A 22712-nucleotide genomic window follows, 5' to 3' on the forward strand; every position below is an offset into this window, starting at 1 on the left:
TTCCAGCATGAGAAATAAAACAGTTCAACGCACAAGGAGCGAATATTGATGGAGGATGCAACGACCCAGAAAAAATTCGGCAGAACCCACGTACGTGGTAATCGACCTTATGCGAAGCATCCGGAGGGAAGGTGACCTAGTTGTTGCTTTCTTTATTGAGGGACACTTCATGAAATGACGCTACTTATATTTTCAAATGTTGCACGCAGAGACATATGTTAAAGAGTTGCAGATGTTTATATGTCCAGTTGTTTGCACATGCGCAACGATGTCAACTAGAACAGGCGTATTAGCAACACCAGAAGCTGATATAAAGCTCTGATGCCCTCAAAGATGCTGGCCCTAGACACTGCTAGATAAATTACCTTCAGCGCATGGCACCTAAACTCAATTGACGTTAAGCCGACGTGACGGCTGTATCAAAGGAGTGCATGCGTAATTTTATAAAGTTAGGTAAGCAGCACAACAACCACTATTGACATTTCAAGAAAATTAGCGTCGTTTTGGAAAGTAGTTCCGAAACCTGGCGTAGCTCTGCGGTAAAATGTTTAACTGCCATGCAGAATACTTGGGTTGCTGGGACCCTGAAATTCATTATTTGCATTCATTGGGGGTAATGCTGCCTATATAAGGTTTTTCTTAACACTGACATTTATTTTATGTCATCGTGGGGTTGACACTACCGACGTCGGGTATTTCTTTAAGCTTACGCGTTAAAATTGCTCATGTGCGTTCTCGTCGTTCTTAGTTGTGAATCACCTGTGGCACATACCCGCATACAAGCGACACCTACCCGTCCGTCAGTATGTGCCCGTGTCTGACGGGAAATGTTTCACAATGTACTCGACTGGGTTGTGAGATTATTCATGTCTTGACCAGCGCGTCATGTTCGTCAAAACATCTTAGTCTCCCATGCTAATTTTGGTTCCCACCAAGTTAAGGGGGTGACCACGAGAGCACCCAAACGTAAGCGGCTATATAGATAGATAGATAGATAGATAGATAGATAGATAGATAGATAGATAGACAGATAGATAGATAGATAGATAGATAGATAGATAGATAGATAGATAGATAGATAGATAGATAGATAGACAGACAGACAGATAGATAGATAGATAGATAGATAGATAGATAGATAGATAGATAGATAGATAGATAGATAGATAGATAGATAGATAGATATGCTCAAAGTCGCCGAAGCTCGCTAAGAAATTATTCGCATTTAAAAATCGCCGGGGATTTTCGTGCCGCATAGAGGGAGCCTTGTGCCATTGATCGTAAAATAAATTGCTAGTGTATGTGCTTCGTCGCTTTGGCATCATGTGTGTGCCCAAGTTTAACGCAACTAGGCATTACAGACCAAACTACGGAGTGCTTGCTTCGAAGTCAATGTCACGCGATGCTCGCTCGCACCTAAAGTCCAGTTCTGGTACGCCAAAATAACTGAAACACATTTCGCATTGTACCCGCAGTTTATTTTGATGAGCTTCCTACTTTTCTGAAACGAGGTTATATTGAAGGGAAAAGCTTGCCAGGTCCTTGAGCTTCAGGAAACCGCGCCTCAAGGCCATCAAAAGAGGAGGGTCTATGCATGTTCGCTTGTGGACGGTTCGCTTTGCGCTACCCAATTCTAGCCGGTGCGTCGGTGGGGGCGCTGGTGGTGGCGTTTTTCGCAGCTCTGCCTGGCCAGAGTCTGACGTCTATAGTGATTTTATTGCGTGAGAACGTTGTGCAGTCGTCTAAAGGTTACACCGTAAACGTTATACCCAAGTTTTTGGTGATAGAGCCTACAGAAGAGCTTCGTAACCTATAGTGCCTGAACAGATGAACCTCGTATGCCTGAATGTAGCGGAAAACATCAGAAAGTCAAAACAACCCTTTGTGCAACTCTTCTTTTATAGGTTAAAACTGCATATGGGTTGCAGTGCGGGTTACAGGATCTAGAGTGGGGCGCCGAATCCTACTTTGCCAACCAATGCTTTTTTTTACTAATTTATTATTTGATTCTTCTCCAACTTTCCTTTGTTCCTTCCTTCCTATAGTGTTGTAAGCACGTACAGTATTTACCTGGTGCCCATATATTTCTTCCCATGATAGTGAGATTTCACTTTTGCTCCCAATGCTAGAGCCACCTCACTTGCTTGTCATCGATGAGTGAATGATCTTGCGGAACTTCTGACAGCTGATATGTTTAAAAAAAACTACGGCATGCTTAATCACTCATTCAAGAACGTTTTCATCAAGCAATGACACTTACGTTTCTAAGGCGGCACAATCATGCCTCACACATAGGCACCCAGTTCTACCTGTAAAAATGAAACTATCAGGACTAATATTCATTATGGCAGTTCAGCTACCTCTGTGAACGTGAAACTGGATTGGAATTTTGCGAGTGTTGAAGAATGGTACTTTTAGTCACCAGTGACTACACGTCATACGCCCTTCAGTACAATTCATGCTAGGTGTATAGAAATAATCGAAGAGACTTGGTCTAAAAGTTAATAATTAAAACTTTCTCAACACTATGACTGCAACGTTTTCATACTATGGATCTTTATGTTTAAAAGACTTCGGCGCGCTTAATCATTCAATCAAGAACGTTTACATCCAGCAATGACACTCACGTTTTCAAGGCAGCGAAATCATGCCGCAGTTTTTTTTACTCACTTGAGCGAAAATATTTTGAGGTATATAATTATGCTGAATACGCCTTCTTTAAATCCTAGATAAAACACTATACAAATGCTAAGACAGAAAGAACACAAAATACTGAAATTTGAGCACAATATTTCCTAGACTCACTCTTTAAGTTGCAGATTTATTGTTATTCTACGTTTGTAGGCATTAAAACGCGTTTAAAATTTTCCTGAAGTGATGATTCTGTACATTTCTCAATTTATATTGGCGGCCTCCGCACAAAAGCAGGGTGTAAAATTGTTCAATACGCAATCTCCAAGTAGTCTCAAACTTCTTCTAAAATATGTCAAATATAATTTTTGAGAGATTCCTGGAGAGCTTCCAAGGTGGACGCAAAGTGCCGCTTTAGTTCAGTTACCTAAATCAAGTTTTTTTAGGGTAGAGCCTAAAAGCAACAATCAAATCCTGAAAAACGTGGTCATGGAACTGCCTGCTTTCTGCCATTTTGACATTATTTTGGCTTTAGGAGGGCGCTTGCTAAAATATATATGCAGACGAAATCTCGCGCAAAATATCGCAATAAGAGGAAGGAAGCAAGAGCTCTGGCCTGTTGTCACCCCTCGGCAGTCAGAATAACTTGCGTGTGTAGCACCGTGTTTTTCTCAATTTTCGTGACGACGTCGAGCGATAGCCAATTTTTGGTGAATTTTCACACCGGAGCTTCCCAATTTTAAATATACCGCTGCCAGCTAGAGTATTTTTGTGGCATCTATACGGCAGAAAAATGAACGCGGCATCTACCGTATGTTTTGTAACAATAATGATATGAATTCTATATCCAAAAAAAGAAGATTCTCTAAAAGACGATAATCATCCACCTGTCTCTGCTCTCACTTCTTTTTTCTTCAGAATAAGATGAGAGGAAATGAAATGAAATAAGACGGGAAAGTTGCAGTAATTGATCGCACACTGAAAGAGATAAAAGTAGATCTCATAACTGTGCTCTCTTGACAAACAAATATAGGTTCGTCTCCTGACAATCATTCATGCACGTAGGCACCAGTTCTTGGTGACAGAAGTCGAAATGCAGCCTACAACGCAGTTAGGTATGTCCACTTCTTACGCACGGGAATCTAGCACACATCTGCGTCTAACAATTCATGATCTTGTGGATGTATCAGGTCACTTTAGGCTTATTCGCCAGATGACCATTTTCCGTGCAGAAAAGCACTGTTGGGAACTTTGATTATTCCAAAAACAAGTTGAAAATGCAAATCCAAAGTGTACGCGTTAGTATTGCCTCCAAATGATGCTTATAAGAAAGCGGCTAATTTCTAAAAAAAACATTCAGCGCATGAAATAAATCGACGCAAGGAGAAGCTAATTATACAAATATTGAAATGGTCCGCTTTTGCCGAAGTGGGTTAGTGAACAAAGGTGAACTCGCACAAGGACAAAGACAATGCAAAAATCTCTTAGCCCTTTGAGAATTCAACCGCATATGTACGGCGTGAGGCATTACTTTAGTTTTTAAATTGCACACCCAGAAATTTTGCCGTTGGAAGTCATGTCGGTGTCATCATCGTAGGTAGTGAGCGAAAAATAATCATCTTACGTGTGACTCATACATCTGTAATGATGTAGTTAAATAAATATTAAAAATCCTGGTCCAGAGTGGGACTGGAACCTTTGCGTCGCAAGCGAGTGTTCTACCACATAGCGAGGCCTTTTTATATTTCCTAATAAATTTCACACACGGGATGACGAGGTAAGTATGTTACGTTACACAACAAACATTACAGAACAAATATTCCGCCGTCATGTACTGCTAGAGCACCTCCTACCTTAAAAAATTTCTTCATAGCGGGAACAAATGAATGTGTTCGATCATGATCAAAAATGGTAGAACCTCTGCTTGTTATAGACGACACAGCCACGTCTCTGCTGGTGTAAACTGTGAAATTAACTAGTTTGCTAGTAAATTCAGTAAAAGTGACTTTGATGCGTTTCATACACATGCGTCCTGGGTACTTGCTTAACAATACAACATGGAATATTGCTAAATATTCCCTAGTACAAGCCTACAATGTCATCGCACGTCAGAGCATAGTACTATCATATTGGCTTCCTTGTTTAAAGTCGGTCACCCCTTACAAAAGGCACACATAATACTGCACCCTTAAGGCTACGCAGTGGCTGTATAGCAAGTTGGAAAAAATTTCGTACACGAAGTAATAGAAGAGCGCACTAGGACCAGAACATCGCTTTCAATCTCAACTCTTAAAGCGAAGCTCAAGGGTCGCCTAATTTTTTTTATCATTTCATTTGCATGAAATGTTGAGCCACACCTGTGGAAAATACGCCGACTAGCGTTTTATGTGTTATTGTATGCTTTTTTTTTGCTTCGCATGACGCTTTTTTGCTTGCGCAACCATGCGTGCGCAAGCCTGATTTCGTTTATCATTCTGTTATCGCTCCTCGCGCCAGCAAAGCTGATGGCTCTCTGGTTTCCAATCTGTCCGAGCGTGACCGCTTGTGACTCTCTCATACATATCTCCCCGGGGCGTGATTACATCTGTTTCCTTGCTGCGCTTATTTACAGACACGACACCGCCATGGTTGCGTTTTCTGTTATGGCGACTCGAAAGAACTAACCCCGTCTCGTTGGCGATAAGAATAAGAGTTATAGCTTCATCATCTGTTATGTTTTTTGGACGGGCGCACTACACCAATTTCGTATCGTGTGCTCATTCACTTAGCTCATGTGGAAGTTAATGCCGGTTTTTCTGGTGCTAGGGAGTCGATCTGCGGTTGTTCTGATGGAGAACATTTGCCAAGTAGCGAATTAGAAAATGGATTCATTTTCTGCCAGTTCGTTGCACAAAGATTCGCTCACTTTTTCGTACTCAGATGGTTATGAAACTGCAACATCTACAAAGCGCAACCGGCGACACATTTCGGAAAAAAAAGAGAATATTTTTCGGTGTTTATGGTGCAAAAAAAAGATTTTTTAACAAGAAAGTATTCTGTTGAGAAAGTAGTCTGTGAAAATACATGTCAACAATGTAAAGGCCACAGGTGTCTTTTTAGAGTATCGCTTGATCTTACAACGAATAATATTCGCGAAAGTAACAAAATTGACAATTTCGGTGCTTTACGGGGACGCAAAATAATTTTAGACAAAAAATTTCTGCCTATACGGCATTTTTTGATGAGCTTATTTACAAATAACAAAATCACACATCTTTGGACTGCATTTGGCAAAAAAGAGCGAACACTGTCGCTTTTAAAAAGTTAATACCTCGCCGCTGAGTTATCTACCTGGTAGGATACGTTAAGTTAAACAGATGAGACAAAATGAATGCATTTTTGGTGGCATTTCTTTGTTATTTAGACTGCTTTTTTATTTTACATGTTTGTCTACATATAGTATAATGCAGAAATTATAGTTAAGCAAAGGTAATTGAGGTGTGAAGTAATTAAGGCAACCAAGCGTTAATTCAACAGTAATCATCAAATCGTGCCTAACCGCGTGCCTCGATGTTTTTAATATACCATGTTTGTTCCCATCATTATGATTTTCAAAATAAACAAATACTTCAAATATTTAACAGGAAACGCATTATCTCAATACGCTTAGTGGAGCAGCTACTGAAGAAAACGAATATGCCTTCGAAAAATTGGCCCCGTATCTGCAAGTGTTCTACAATGTTATCAAAAGAAGATAGTGATGCGTCTGGAGAACGTGAACATAACGTTTATTTTATGTTCTGCATGAAAAAATTGGTGAATAGTATTCTGGAGGCGCTGCGTTAGATTGTCTGGATACGCGAAGCGGAGGTGAACGACTACACCGAGGCGCTTTAAAATGCGTTATACATGAGCGCCGTCTGGAAGTTATCTTGGAAAATGAAAGGATTGGTATCCGCATATAACAAGCGGGCGGCATAGGCACCCGTCTTGGAGGCCATAATGGTGGAATGCAAGGCGATAGGAAGGTGCCACCAACATGTTTGCTTGGCAAAGCGTTGGAAACACTTGCCTTTTCTTGCAGAGCGTTGCCTTGTCAGCGCAGCATGATAAACGCTACGGTTCTTAGAATGACTTATGTATGCCTACTCTAGTATGAAAAACAATGCCACAGAATATTGATGTGTTAGTGTTGTGCCTCAGATATGCGCCATATGTGCTTTTTATTCGGCACCCGCACATGTATGAACAATAAAACCTGAGCAATATTCGTGGGCGCAGTGGATTTGGTTGGATTTTAAACGTTTTGAATGTTGTTTCGGGAGACAGACAGGCGGACAGACCTAAATGTTTATGTCAATGTATCTTAAGAACGACTATCGGTTTAAAAAGGGAAAGTTTCGTGAATATCTCTGATTAAAGGTATGTGTTCTCCATTATTGAGATAGTGCCAAGGCCTTTTTCATTACTGAGCTAGTGCCAAGGTACGAAAAACATTGAACGCAGTACGCATTGCTATGGTAATTGAAGAAAAGTGGCATTTATGTTAGAATAAAATCAATAACTGGACATTCATTGCAATCAGACATCGCATTATGACAACGTCACTTTCACCAAACGACTGCTTCAATGTCTTGATTGGGCGCTGTTTCAAAGAGAATACCGACGAAGAACATGCAGCGGATGAATTGTTCTAGCTCTACGTAAACTACTTTGAACATCCATACTGCTCTAATATTTAGAGACTTCCTGTTTATATGTGCATCGCTTACTGCTTCGCCGACATCAGGTGCTTTAATACATTTCTTACGCTAGTTCCTCCAGAACTGAAGCTCCTAAAGAGTCAGGACACCGTTTCAGGCTACACTGTAATGAAGATGTTTAGATTCGTGGATGATTTTCAGGTGCTCTTCGAGCTTCACAGTCCAATCGATGAAGAATTACCGCAAATATTTGGTGTGTTCACGGCCGTTATTAACATTTTCACATTACTCTTTGAACTCCCCAGTAATAGTGTCTTAAGTTTTAGACCTGGTGCTGTATGTTGGTCAACTGCACACTTGCTGGGAGTATGCACCGAAGTCACAGAAGGGCGTTCTTCCGTTCAACTCGTGGCATACAAAGCTTGTAAAGCGCGGAATTGCTTTAGGTGTTCTCAGGAGTGGTTTTAAGAGGTCCTGCCCTCACTAAGTGCAAAGAATATATGGCGCCTTAGTCGAGCGACTAAAACGCGCCGGCTACCCCACTGAATCACTCAGTAAAATTTGCTCGGTAGAATTGCTGCCTTGGCAGTGATTCTAATGAGCGAGCTTCCGAAACGTGGCTCCAGGACACGCCCAACCCAGGACAGGTAGAAAATTTCTGTCATCCTTTCTGTCATCCCCAGTGTGAGCCATGCACTCAAGAAGATTTTTGGCAAGACAGGCGTGAGAATCGTTTTTTCGCGTTCTCGTAAGCTCAACTGCCTTTGCAAGCACGTGAACGATGACAATCCTAAGAAACATGCGTGCATTGAGAAACACAGGACGCAGTACATTCAGTGTGTGAGCAATGTAGTGTATGACACTCGATTTTCTTGTGGTTTGTCCAGTACTGCACACACTTGTCGCTGTTTGAACGATCGCCTGAGAGAGCACGCAAGAAATCTCAGGACGTCATCAAGCAGCACCTTGGCAGGCCATTACTCTTGGTGCGGCTGCGCCCCGCTTTTTCATGAATGCAAGATGCTCTCAAGATATCGTAACAAGACAGAGCGCAAAATTAACGAGGCTTTTTATATCAAGATGAAATGGAACATGTGCGTCAATGAACCTTCACTCACCCTCCTGAAAAAAAGGGACAATGTTATTGAGTAGTTAACTTGTACATTTCAACTCGAAGGAGATTCGTTTTTGCCTTGCACTCTTACGTGCACGTGATGGTTTTTGTTTTGTTCTGGTTTTCAGCTGTATATGTCAATCTTTCTCCATCCTGTTTTTTGCGCTCTTCCCCTCAGTATGATTTACAAACTGGCCCTTCCTAATTTTTATATCCTCAATTATTCACCAATGCCCCTGAGTGGGCGAGATCCATAGTCGAGATATTGTCATCATCAGATGTACACGAGACAAACTTGAACTTTCAGATGATTAATGCTGTGCGCCGTTAAAAAATATACCAATTACAAGACCTACGTCAAAGCGATATGCACGCAGTACCCTCAACTACAAGTCTTCCAGCCTATCTCTATTAGGACATTGACATGAACCCACTTACTGCCTCGACCTTGATGTTTTGATTCCTGCACAAAAAAAAAGAAGTACAGCTTGGTCGTTTTTCGCTTTCAAGAGCAGCGCTACTCAAGACGTGCGGCCAAAAGTCGGCTTAAACGCCACATGAGAAAAAGCTTGTCGTATTAAATAGCCAGACTCATGCATTCCGCACTGTAGCCCTCTAAGTATCTCCGGCTGTTCCTGATCGTCCTATGTTTGAAGAAGCCTTCTTTTCTCTAAAAGCACTTTCTCTCAAAGTCCTTGTCTACCAGACTACTATATATCGCAGTTTGATGCTCACTGGCGCGTGCCGCACTGCCTCGCCCTTTCAAAGCCGCAGAAACGTTTCGCTTTGATGAATGGAGCCCCAAGGAACGGAAGCAGACGAAACTCCACGCATCCGAGTTTTCTACTTTTGGGGGGCTATAGCGAAGATGGAAGTGCTGTCGCTGTCGAAATGCAGATGCGCGTTTTTTCGCCTCAACGACCACCTTGACTGCATCTGCGCTGAAATAAAGAATAAAATGAGGTTAACTCACGGTTCAATGTTTTTTGCGTTGACAAAATTTGGTTTTCACAGGATATAACACACAAACTAGGGCATTCAAAGACTAATCAATGGAGACAGAACCTTTTTTTTTTTGCCACATCATAAAGAATAACGATGTTTCGTCAGGCTGGGTATGCACGAATCACTGGCAACTGAAGCAACAAAAAGCGGCAACGTGTAAAATAAAAACGTGTCTTAAATTCATATTTGAAAACGTCAACATACCCAAACAGTCCAACATGCGAAAGGGCACCAACATCCCTGGTTGGGGACAGAACAATAAATCAGAACAAATTGGGGATGTGCAATAAATCACACTGTTAATGAGTTAAGGCACAATACATCGGGGAAACATTTCGAGATACATCATGATATTGACAAATGAAAGACAACGTGGGAGAAAGTATAGGTCTGTTATTATAAGTAGCAGTATTGTAATTGCGACGAAAGATAATGGGGTGAAAAGATCACTTGCCACTGGTAGGGATCAAATCAGCGGCCTTCGAATAACCATTCCGATGCTGTACCACTGAGCTACGGTAGTGGTCATCCCTCTGTCTATTATATAGGGTACAGTTGTGCACTTATACGTTGGAGTGCCCGTCAGCGCCGCTGATTGTCACAACGCCGAATGTGGAACACTCTTTTTGCCTGCTGGCGTCCCGCAGCACGTAATCCAATTACTATGTGGCAGCTGACGAATGATCCCTCGCATTTTACCCAAAGGCATCAAGTCGTCCAGAACGATACCTTGGCTATAAAGGAAGGAAATAAGTGTAATATAAATGCTAAGAATGTCTTCGCGTACTTTAACAACCTTGAGCGTTCGTCTGCGTATCATTCTATTTATCTAGCCACTTATGTCTCGGTGCACTCAAGATCACTACATTAACTTGGGGTAAACAGAAATTAGTAGGCGAAAGTAAAACAATATGGAGAATATGACTGGGTGTTCATGCCACTCATAATGTCACAAACCAATCTCGTACGTCATTTTTTTAAAAACAGTGGCACATGCCCGGGGGCGCGTATGTGCCTCTGGTTGCGAGCACGTGCCGCAGGTGCTTTTTCGAGGCACTCGCGTTTGACTCGTTCTGGTGGTTTTGTTTACTAAAGATGAGGTACCATTATATAATTTCAGTCTAACTGTATCTGTTCTTTTGAGCTAGTTTGCTTTCAAGGTTCATAAAAAGAATGCAGCAATGCCCAGGAATTCTTCTATACAGGGCAGTTCGGCATGAACCGCCTCTCTTCAATCAGATGCGCTACCCCTCAATCTCTTTTTACGAAACGGCGTTACCAACATTCCCGTTGCACTGGTGCCCTCGGGTAATGAATCAATCTGGTTGAACAACCTTAACGCAATTCAGGAGCAGCTTAAGGCGATAACCTCTGAGTACGAAAGCATCACCGAGGTTCGACAGTTTGGCTCTGGAGGTCTCGTGTGTAGATCATCAGATGAAGATTGTGTTACGGATCTTCTGAAATGCTCATCATTTACCTTTATTCGGTAAGTGCATATATCCAACCTCACCTTGCATGCATCAAAGGCATTGTACGTGGATTAGACTAAAACTAAGCCCATCTGAAACGCTGCAAAAACTCTGCTTGGCTCAAGTGATAGCTATCTACCGGTGCAATAGTGTAGTAGACCATGCAAATGTAGCCAACGAGTCAGTCATCAAAACTTTCGCCGGGACATCGTGTCCATCTGAAATAAAATCTGGGCCACTAATCTTTAGGATGGAACCATTGGCATCGCGTCCCCAGCAATGTAAAATTGATTGACGTTTTGACCATAGTGCTGGTGCGTGTAAATCTGGAATACGGTGTTGCATTAGTGGTCAGGGTCACTCACACACTATTTGCACGGTCCAAGCTGGGAGCTGGTGCCTCGGTGAGAGTGCTCATAAAGCATGATTGATTGATATGTAAGGTTTAACGTCCCAAAGCCACCATATAATTATGAGAGACACCTTAGTGGAGGGCTCCAAACATTTCGACCACCTCTGAGCACACGGGCCTACGACAATTCCGCCTCCATCGGAAATGCAGCCGCCACAGCCGGGATTTGAACCCATGTCCTGCGGTTCAGCAGCCGAGTACCTGCCACTAGACCACCGCGGCGGGGCGTGCTCATAAAGCAGGTTATTCCAGTTGTCCCGTCCACTTTCAAGAGCATCAACTGCTTGAAGTAATGGACAGGTGACGATGCTCAAGAAGCGAGTCAACGGCAGTAATCAAGGAAAGGACGTAAGGGTATGCTGTGGTTTCCACTCGACAAAATGAAATGGCAGATGCTAGCTTTACGCAAACAATTGAGGCTGCAGTAGAAAAGGCAGTATAAAAAGCAATGGACATGTTATTTACGAGCCTCTCAGAGTGCCTGTGTCAGAGCGCTCAGTTAACTCAGCTGATGAATAACTCAGCAGCTTCTTCTCAGACAGGTTGTACGCTGACATCTTAGCAGGAACTTTGGTGACTTTGAGCGTATCTATCTATCTATCTATCTATCTATCTATCTATCTATCTATCTATCTATCTATCTATCTATCTAGCCGCCTACGACTTTTATCTCACCTGGCCGTTTCAATAATAGTATTGACATCAAACTTGGTGTGGCGTAACATGACTGTATGAAGAACTTGTTTGATTAGTCATAATATGAAAATTATGACATGTATGTCGAGAATGTTATGATATATAATTCTTGATCCTGCAGCACTTGCAGTGGTTTTGTTTACATGGCATGTCGAAAACCACGTACATTTTTTTGGCAAGCAGCGTTACGGCTGGTTGACTCGCATCTAAAAACTACGCATTCTTTGTGCAGATTTTCAGCAAGTTTCCGTCGCAGCCTGTTCCCGTCGCTGCCGTAGCGGCCTGTTTCTTCTGGGCCAGCGTGGTTTTCGACAGGATTTAGTGCGCCGGCGCAGTCTGCTCTTCGAATCAGCGTTTTTATCGTTGAATTCATCGACGAGATCCGACGCCCGCATTTATCGTGCTGCCACGAGATCTGCTGTTACCGAGCAGCGTTTGGTGCTGCCCCTTCAGGCCTATATAAGGACGTCGCAAGTGCTTCGTCTTCATTTGGCAAGCAGCGTTACGGCTGGTTGACTCGCATCTAAAAACTACGCATTCTTTGTGCAGGTTTGTGGTATTCAAGTTGTCTTTTCTTTTTTTTTTTTTTTTTTTTTATTCTTAGCCGTGACTGCTGCTTTTGCCAAGTTGTTACATTGTATACTGCACTATGCCTACTAATACCGAGCTTGCTAAGCGAATAGACGCGCTCGAAAGTCTGTTCGATGGTAGGCTTGAACGTGTGGTTGCAGACCTTGTTTCTAAGTGTTCTAACAAGCTACACGAACTCGGCTTTGATCAATGCGCAACTCTGGCGGAAAGTGTTCAGCACTTAAGTGATGTTTTTGATGACATGAGGGTGAGGCAGGACGAGCTGGTGACTGCGAACCGCGCACTCTCCGCAAAAAATGAGGCGTTGGAAAAAAAAGTTGCTGATCTAGAACAGTATTCTCGACTGAATAATGTTGAGATAAAGGGTGTTCCGGTCACGCAAAATGAAGATTGCCATGCAATCGTGAAAACCATTGGCAATGCCATCGGCTGCTCTGTTTCTCCCTCTGACTTGGACGTTGTCCATCGTGTGGCCACAAAGTCTAAGGAGAAGAACATTATCGCTCGCTTTTGTTGCCGCGAGAAGAAAGGCGAGTTTGTTCGTAGGGCTCGCAAAGCCCGTCTACGTACTGGCCAAATTGGCTTTTCTGGTTCCACTGATGCTGCTGTGTTCGTTAATGATCACCTTACTGTCGAGAACAAACGCTTGTTTTCTAAGGCACTAGCTCTTAAGAAGGAGAAGAGCTGGCAGTTTTTATGGACGGACAACTGCCAGATTAAGGCTCGTCAGACTAGCAGCAGCAAAGTGTTCATCTTAAAGTCTGAGAACGACCTTCGGGTTTTCAACTAAGTCGCGTGTTATCGATTCTAGGGATAATTCTCTCTCTCTCTCTCTTTTTCTAATTTTTTTTTTTTTTGTTTGTCCTTGACGAGTACTTGTCAATCATGTCCTTTTCTGCTGAAGAATTTATTTCGTTTCTATCTGACAATCAACGCTCTCTAGTTCATTTCAATGCACGTAGCTTGCGAAGGAATCACGACAACATTAATAGTTTCATTCACTCTACCAGACACTCTTTTTCATTTATATGTATATCAGAAACCTGGCTTTCCGATGTGGATGCTAATCTATATGGTTTTACGTCGTACAAATCTGAATACTGTCATCGTGCATCTGACAACTATGGTGGCTCAGCCATTTTCATTTCTTCTGGCATTAATTATATTCGCAGATTGGACCTTCATATTACCATCCCCTATTGCGAATCAGTTTGGATAGAAATTGAACAGCCACAGGTTACTCATAATCAAAAAAATTTAATACTCGCTTGCATCTATCGCTCACCTTCCTCCTCATTTATCCAGTTCTTATCGGCTCTTGAGACTGTCCTGAACACTCTATCAATGGAGAACAAAAATGTATTGTTGGTAGGCGATATCAACATTAACCTATTAGATTCTCATTCAAAAACTACAAGTGCCTATAATGATTGCCTTCTAGGGTACGGGTTAACGTGCCTCATCGATTCGTACACTAGATCCAACCCACGTGGCTCTAACACTCTTTTGGATCATGCTTTTTGTAACTTTAATCCTAGAGTGTCCGGGGTGGTTGATGTCGATATTACCGATCATTATCCCATCTTCATCACATTTGATAGCCCTATAACTCAAATCAACACAATTTTTACTGCACTGCGATTTGACAAAGACAATTTCATCAGTGCAATTTCAAACTGTGACTGGTCCAAAGTTAGCTCGCAAGCTGATCCACAATCAGCGGTTGATACATTTTCTTCTTTATTCTCAGAAGCTGTTTCTTCTAGTACTCACACTATTGCTTATAACAAGAAATACCAAGAGCCTCAAAGCCCTTGGATGACATCTGCCTTATTAACCAGTCTCAGAAAGAAGGATAACCTCTATAGGAAAGTTAAGAGACAACCCTTTAATATCGCCTTGGCACTTCGCTATAAAAGTTTCTGTAATACTCTTAACTCTTTGCTAAAACTTGCCAAGAAACGCTATTATAATGAGGAATTTATAAAGAACAAAAATAATCATAAAAAACAGTGGAAACTGCTCAATGAATTCTTGAATTCGCCTACAATTAACTCGCCCATAACGAAAATCACTCACCATAACGCTACTTATTGTCACTCTGACGACATTGCTAATGCGTTTTCTGAGTATTTTTGTTCGTCATCCAATTCCTCAAAAAATGTTCCTTCACCTAGTTTGCCGCGCTTACCTCACTCATTTTTTCTCTTTCCCTCTTCCTCTGACGAAATAGTATCAGCTATTCGTAATCTTAAAAATACTTCTCCCGGTCTGGATAACATTTGTGCACACCATTTAAAGATGGTGGCTCATATAATTTCTCAGCCCTTAACTCATATAATCAATCTCATTTTTTCTAAAGGTTCTTTTCCTGACTCATTAAAGCGTGCAAAAATTATACCAATTTTCAAGAAAGGCGATAAAGATGATATTAAAAATTATAGGCCTATCTCTATTCTTCCTTCATTAAGTAAACTAATTGAACAACTGTTTGTAAAGCGTCTTAGTTCTTACCTTTCGAAATTTAATGTTATAAAACCTTCCCAGTTTGGTTTTCGTCATGGAAGCTCCACTAACCTTGCTCTGCTTTCTTTGACAGACTTCATCAAACATTCCATTGATACTGGTAACTTCTCGGGTTCAGTCTTTTTGGATTTAACTAAAGCCTTTGACACGCTCAATCACTCCATTCTTTTCAATAAGTTAGATTCTTATGGTATTACTGGACCAGCTTTAAATTTTCTGAAAAGTTACCTGTTTAACCGAAAAAATGTGGTCTTTACAGGTGGCTCTTACTCTAACATTAAGATTACCAATCAAGGTGTTCCGCAGGGGTCCATTCTTGGCCCCCTCCTATTCATTAATTATATTAATGATCTCCCTGACGTCATTTGCTCTGCACATTGTGTTTTGTACGCTGACGACACCACAGTATCATGTAAGGCCAAAACAGTTCCATCTTTAATATCAAAACTAAACTCTGTACTCAGCGATGTAGTTTTATGGTGCAACAACAATGATCTAACGATAAACCCCTCTAAAACTCAGTTCATGGTTTTCAGGTCTGCTCATAAACATTTGTTAACTTCTGCTGCTATAACTATGGGTACTAATACTATCCATGCTTGTGATACTGTTTCTTTTCTCGGTGTACGTTTAGACATAACCCTTAATTTTGGTCTACACTTATTAGACATAAAGAAAAAGACTGCTTTTGGTATTCGTGCATTGATTAAAGCTAGGCCATATTTTTCCATTAATGCATTACTATCGCTCTACTTCTCATTTATTCATAGTCATTTTAACTATGGCATAATTACCTGGGCCAACACCTATCACTCGTACATCTCATCTGTACAACATATACAGAACCAAGCAATCCGTATTATCACTTTCAGCCCTCGTCGTTCGAACGCTATTTCTTTGCTTAGACAATACAATATTCGGTGTATTAGTAGGTTATTTGAATTTCATTGTACTTGTTTGTTCTTTAATATAATTCACCGTCGGCTACCCTTCGACCTCATCAACTGTGACTTTTTGATAAACACTAACCGCACTCGCTTCGCATTGGAGCGAAATTTATTACTACCCCGAGTTTGCACTAATTACGGCATAAAGTCTTTGTCATTCACAGCTATTTCATTATGGAACTCTATTCCACCAAATATAAAGTCTCTATCCAACTTGTATACATTCAAAAAAACTTTGAAATTATATCTTCTATCACTATAAATTATTCTATGTTGTCCTTTTTGCATTTTGACTTAGCGATTGTATTTGTTGAAGTTGTGATTATTACTATGTTTTATCGCTTCGTTATTTTTCTATAGTTGCTTTATTGCATTGTTTTGTTAATATTACATTGTCTTGCCATTTGCCCTTGCACTTGTTTACATGCTTTCTTCATCGTGGGTCCCCCTACAGTCTTCGGACTATGGGACCCTAGTCTGTAAAACGTCTTCTTCATTTTATGTATCGCCAGTCTGTTAATAATAATAAACTTCAATAAACTTCAATATAAAGACATGATTGCATGGCGAACACAAGCGACAGACCCATGAAAGTCATTACATGACAATTAGAAACATGAAAATCATGACATGCGTGTCATGTAACCACATGACTACATGCCACGCTAATGATGCGCTCGCGACCATTTCTCAAGTATCGCATAAAGCAAATTCGGTATTATGGTACGTGAATGGTTGACAAAGGCATCTGACTGCTGCAAGCACGATAATCATGAGATGCGTTTCATTTCACAACATGATTAAATTTGAGGCTCATGATGCGCTGGCGGCCATTTTGCTAGCTTCACTTGTATCAAATATGGTATAACGGGTCGTGAATGGACGACGAAGGTATCATACTGGTGCAAACATCATAAACATGAGATGCGTGTCGTGTAACCGCATGACTACGTGCAATGCTCATGATGCGCTCGTGACCATTTCACTAGCATCACATGTACGTAACTCAGTTTTACGCGACGCGAAAGGATGACATAGGTAAATGACAAATCCAAACATAATAATCACAACATGTCTGTCATGTGAGAACATGACTACATGCCACTGTCAAGGCGCCAATACATTTCGACGTGACGCAGTGCGCGTGCTCGCCGGCGTTCATTTCGTCGCGTCATGCCAGCGTTTACATGCCAGGCGTCGGTCCTGCCATATACTCGCATGCACGCGCCGCGCTGCATTGCTTTGACGCATGCGCGTTTCAGCACGTCGGGCATCCCTCCGTCACAAAAAAGAGGCGCAGAGTTGTCTGAGTAGCACATTATCATAGAGTAATGTTGCTCCATTGCATCAGTACGAAATGCGCATGTCGCATTTCGCGCCGGTTGCCGTCGGGCCGCACCGACGGACGCTGGTCGCGCCTGGCGTCAGACCATAGAGTGCTCGCGTTTTGCTAACGTAGTGTCGCTGTGCCCAGCGTGCAAACGCGTCAACGCTACAATAGAGAATAATGGGCCCTTCATGATGCGCTCGTGGCCATATTGCTAGCTCCACATATACAAAAGTTGCGGTTACATAACGTAAATAATGATGAAATATATGACTAGTGCAAACATGATAATCCTGACACACGTGTCATGTGAGAACATGACAACCTACCACCTTCATAGCGTGCTCACGGCCGTTTTGCTAGCTCAACATATACTTAATTTGGTATCACGTGACGTGAATATATGATGAAGGCAAACGACACAGCAAAAAAACATGATAATAATGACACGGAACTTCTGTACGGCATCATTCACCTCCACTTCGTAACGTTGTGTCGATTTTAAAGTGTCATATTATCAGTTCTCATTCGCGCTTCGAATATCATCAATACTAACAGTACGTGGGTCTGCCATTTTTTATGACCACTTCAATGAGCACCTTGAAACGCATCGGCACACTTTAGAGATGCTTTCTTCTCTTCTGCCACCAAACAATCCCGAATCTGCTACTTTTGCACTGCCGAGAAGTTTACTGACGTGTATATTCGAACATAATCTCAACTTCAGCAATTAAAAGGTTGTGTGCATGCCTGCTATGCAAGTGGTTGCAATTGCCCAGAGGTATTTTTTCGAAACATGCGCCATCTTATAAGGATTCCGGCAACTCCGCTGGTGAGCACAGCTCAAGCAGGACGCTAATTTTCATCGCTGACACACCTAATGCTGTACCTGAGATTTACAACAACACGAAAAAAATTGTTTAGCATTGCTCTGTGCGCATCAACCATGAAATACTAGACTTTCCTTTAGCGGGAACGTAGTCGGCATCAGATGTATGAGTGTGTATTATCGATCATTTGCGTGAGCCCACTCAAGGTTGAAAGTTAACTGAAGTTATTCTTGAATTGAGATGTTCTGAACAACAGCAGAAGCATAGTTGTCAATGATCAATTATTGGTGTTTAACATCTGATCAGCGACTTCAATGCCAAGGTAGGGAAGAAGCACGCTGGAAAGCAGGCAGCAGTAGAATATGGCAAAGCTACTAGAAACGCCAGAAGGTTGCTATAGGTAAAATTTGCAGAACGCAATATTTTACGGTTCTTGAAAGCCTTGTACCGAAAAGGAGGAAATCGTAAGTGGACATGGAGGAGCCATAATGGCGAAAGTAACATGAAGTACACTCTATGCTAAGTGCACACCCCCGCATCGCACAGGACGTGGAAGTGCTTGGCAAGGTACGATGCAGTGTCCATAGAATCGTACGGTTTCGAATTCACATAGACTAGAAGAAGAAATGACAGAAACTGATGCGCAAAAGCCAATAAATGAGCTAGCACTGAGAGAGGAAGTACAGGAAATCAGATTCTCGCTTCAGAACAGATACTCGGCTCCTATCGAGGAAACCAGATCAGCATTGGCGCATTGAATGATAATCTGATGAGTGTCATTACAAAGTGTGCAGTGGAAGATGAAGGTATGTAGTTGGACAGGAGCGGATGAAGCGTCAAAGCAGTGAAGCGGAAACTTGGGATAGGCAAAAACCAGATGTACGCAGTAAGAGACAAGGAAGGCAAAGTAACTACCAATATGTATAGGATAGTAAAATAGCGGAGGAGTTTCACAGAGATCTGTACAGAAGCTGGGACAACCACAACCTTCATTTAAGAACTAGCAGTAACAGAGATGGCATGCCACCCGTGATGACTGAAGAATTCAGAAAAGCCTTGGAGAGAATGCAAAAAGGCAAAGCTGCTGGTGAGGACCAGGTAACATCAGATCTACTCGCCCAGCCGCGGTGATCGAGTGGCCAAGGTACTCGGCTGCTGACCCGCAGGTCGCAGGTTTGTACTCCAGCTTTAATGATTGATTGATTTGTGGGGTTTAACGTCCCAAAACCACCATATGATTATGAGAGACGCCGTAGTGGAGGGCTCCGGAAATTTTGACCACCTGGGGTTCTTTAACGTGCACCCAAATCTGAGCACACGGGCCTACGACATTTCCGCCTCCATCGGAAATGCAGCCACCACGGCCGGGAATTGAACCCGCGACCTGCGGGTCAGCAGCCGAGTACCTTAGCCACTAGACCACCGCGGCGGGGCGCCAGCTTTAATTGTTGAACGCCTCAGCAATATCCTTTACCTAGTTCGCACCGAGCTCAAAATGGCTTGTGTAAGTGAAACTTTTGCATACGGCTAAAATCTGTGCAATGATTAGCATGCTTCAAACCAAGGGAAATCGGAAATGGTACGCATGAAGTCTTTCCGACCTTACTACGCATACACTACCTGGGTTTAAGAAAAAAGGCACAGTGAAGTGTGCGCCTTTTGTGGCGGGTGGCCTGCTTTAACTCATGAAGTAATCATAATCACATCTTGTGATTTCCGATTGCTACGTACGCTTGTACCGCGCATTATTACTGTGATATTGCATGTTGTATTGCGAAGCATGCATACAGGAACCGCGGGGGGTTAAAGTACTCAAGCTGCCATGATTGCATTTACAAGCAGAGAAATTTACTTCCATTGCTTTTCCAAGCAGACACGCGGCTCTGTTTTAGAGTACCCGCTTGGCACGTAAAGGACCTGGGTTCAATGTCTGCTAGGACCCAAATGACCCGGGTTCAATCCCAACTCTAATTCGGGATATTTGTATATTTGTTTTATTTGCGTATTAACCGATTTTCCGGTCACACATACCACTATAGTTTTTCTCTCACAACCAACGACGTCAACACCGGAATTTTTTCGTAACGAGTTCTTGAGGCTATTGCGTTAAAATGGCCCAATTTCAAGCAGACAAGTTGAACACTTATTAAGTTACACAATACAGTGAAATTGCTCTTGGGTCTTGCGACACATGGAATACTTCGTGATGAAAAATTCTAGAAAAAGTTATGTGCATGACTTTATTGCTGTAACAAGGCCCAAAAGAGCGAAAGCCAATAAGCCGTGCTGAATTGAGCTTTTTTTAATGTGTAATGCCAATATCTCCATTTCTTACATTCAATGAAGATGGCTAGTGATTCACTGTTCGAGGGCCACTTCTGACCAAAGGTTTGGAAGTTATTCTTAAAATTTTTAATGGCATAATTTACATTAAAAAAAAGCTACACTTTAGAACAGGTTTATAAAAATCGCTCCTTTTAAACGACGTTGCCGGGTGGCTCATTCAAATGAGATATTCCAAAGGCACTGGCGATGTTTACGCATAAAGCACACATACACTAACACCAATATTAACGGAAGAAATGGTGGAAAGATCGGCCATTTGTCTTTAGCGAATGCTAGTCTGGTAAAGAACAGATCACAAGTAAAAGCTGCAACACCTTGAGGAAGACAGAACGAGCACTTTGCCATGGTAAGCTGCGGCACACGTATCCCAAGAGACATCAAGAGCAGACACACTTCAGGAACAACATTCCCACCCCTTAACCACTCCGACGTGGGTGACGGATGATGGTGCAAGCACCGGCTACACTTCCGTTTTATCGATTGACCCATGCTGTATCTGGCACCACATCTTTCAATGCCCACTATTGATGCAGCGCCTGTATCATCGCCAAAACAAAAAAACGTCGCTATACATGCACTGACAATGTTTTTTGTTTGGAGTTCAATCATATGGTTATACACTTCTTTTCTTCTTGCCAATCACCATGCTATTTGTTACGTAGCCCCACCATTAGAGGATAAGGAATATATGATGTTAGTTACAGAGAGGACCCTTCGGCTACAAACACTCGTGAGTACGGCGAGGCCGATTCAATATTTAAAATTTATTCTGTAGACGTACTTAGTCTTCGTATTGTAGATTGCGGAACAACAAATTCGAAAGTTCTGGGCAACCACCCTACCGTCGATGGGGGTGATACCTGTATCTGTTACGAATATTACATCCTCAGGGGATATCGAGCAGCCGTATACTGCCCATCTTTTATGCAAACATCTCGTGGACGAAAATAAGAACATTTTCTTCTTAACTAGTCATGAGCATCTGTATTTCAAAACATTTTATAAATCAACGTTTAGCGTACGACGGAGGAAACTGCACTGTCTGACGCTTAAGGCTTTACGCCACAAGTTGACTGTCTTCCTGAGCATTGCAGCGGATAATTCGTGCAACTTCTCGATTTTGTATTTTGGTCAGAACATTTTCGTGGGCCTTGTTATACTCAATAGAACCTCGGAAGGCAGCAAATGGACAAATACCCCATGCAATCAGGGGCGTAGGTTGAGATATTTTTGAAGCGGGTATGATGTTGCAACACATTGATCCTACATGGGGTCCAGGCAGGAAATGTCAATTTAGCACTGTGTATGCAATGGAAAAAAATAAAGCTCAGGGGCAGGAGCATGAGCTTGGTGTGCCACTTTTATACCGCTGACTTCAGTAGACACCACTGTGGCATTTGCGCGGTGTCTAGAGTGACTACAAAGTAGGAAGTAATATAACCGAAGTTTTGCTTCACGCAGGGGCATGAATGCCTTGGTTTGTTTCTTCTGAGGTCCTAACCATTCAAATAAGACACAAAAATACTACCCGCAAAAAATATAAAATGTATGGCTGACCAGATTAAGCACACATTCACTACACGATTGCCCGGACCTTAAGAGTAAAAAAAGAAGCAAAAGAAACTACCAATTACTTTTGAATATCTAATAGGTTGTGGCTGTAAATTATGGAGCCGTTAAAGAAATAAAAATCAAATAAAACATAGTCAACTTTTGACTGCGTTGATCTCCCTCCAATACTATAACTGTAATGTCGGTGATGATGCGTGGTGCTTTAAGGCGCAAGGGCTAATTGATGGACAAAGATTGTCTTTTCAGTAAACAACAGATGGCAACAAACGCGAGGCTGTAGAGAGGCCTAAAGTTTCTTGTGGTAACGCAGGTAAAACGTAAAAGTGATGAAATTATTGATTGATTGATATGTGTGGTTTAACGTCCCCAAACTACCATAAGGTTATGAGAGATGCCATAGTGAAGTGCTCCGGTAATTTCGACCACCTGGGGTTCTTTAACCTGCACCCAAATCTGAGCAGATGGGCCTAAATATTTTTGCCTCCTTGGAGAATGCAGCTGGCGCAACCGGGATTCGATCCCGTGACCTGTGGCTCAGCAGCCGAGTAATTTAGCCACTGT

The sequence above is a fragment of the Rhipicephalus microplus genome, chromosome 2 (genome assembly GCF_043290135.1).
Source record: "Rhipicephalus microplus isolate Deutch F79 chromosome 2, USDA_Rmic, whole genome shotgun sequence".
Taxonomy (NCBI): Eukaryota; Metazoa; Arthropoda; class Arachnida; order Ixodida; family Ixodidae; genus Rhipicephalus; species Rhipicephalus microplus.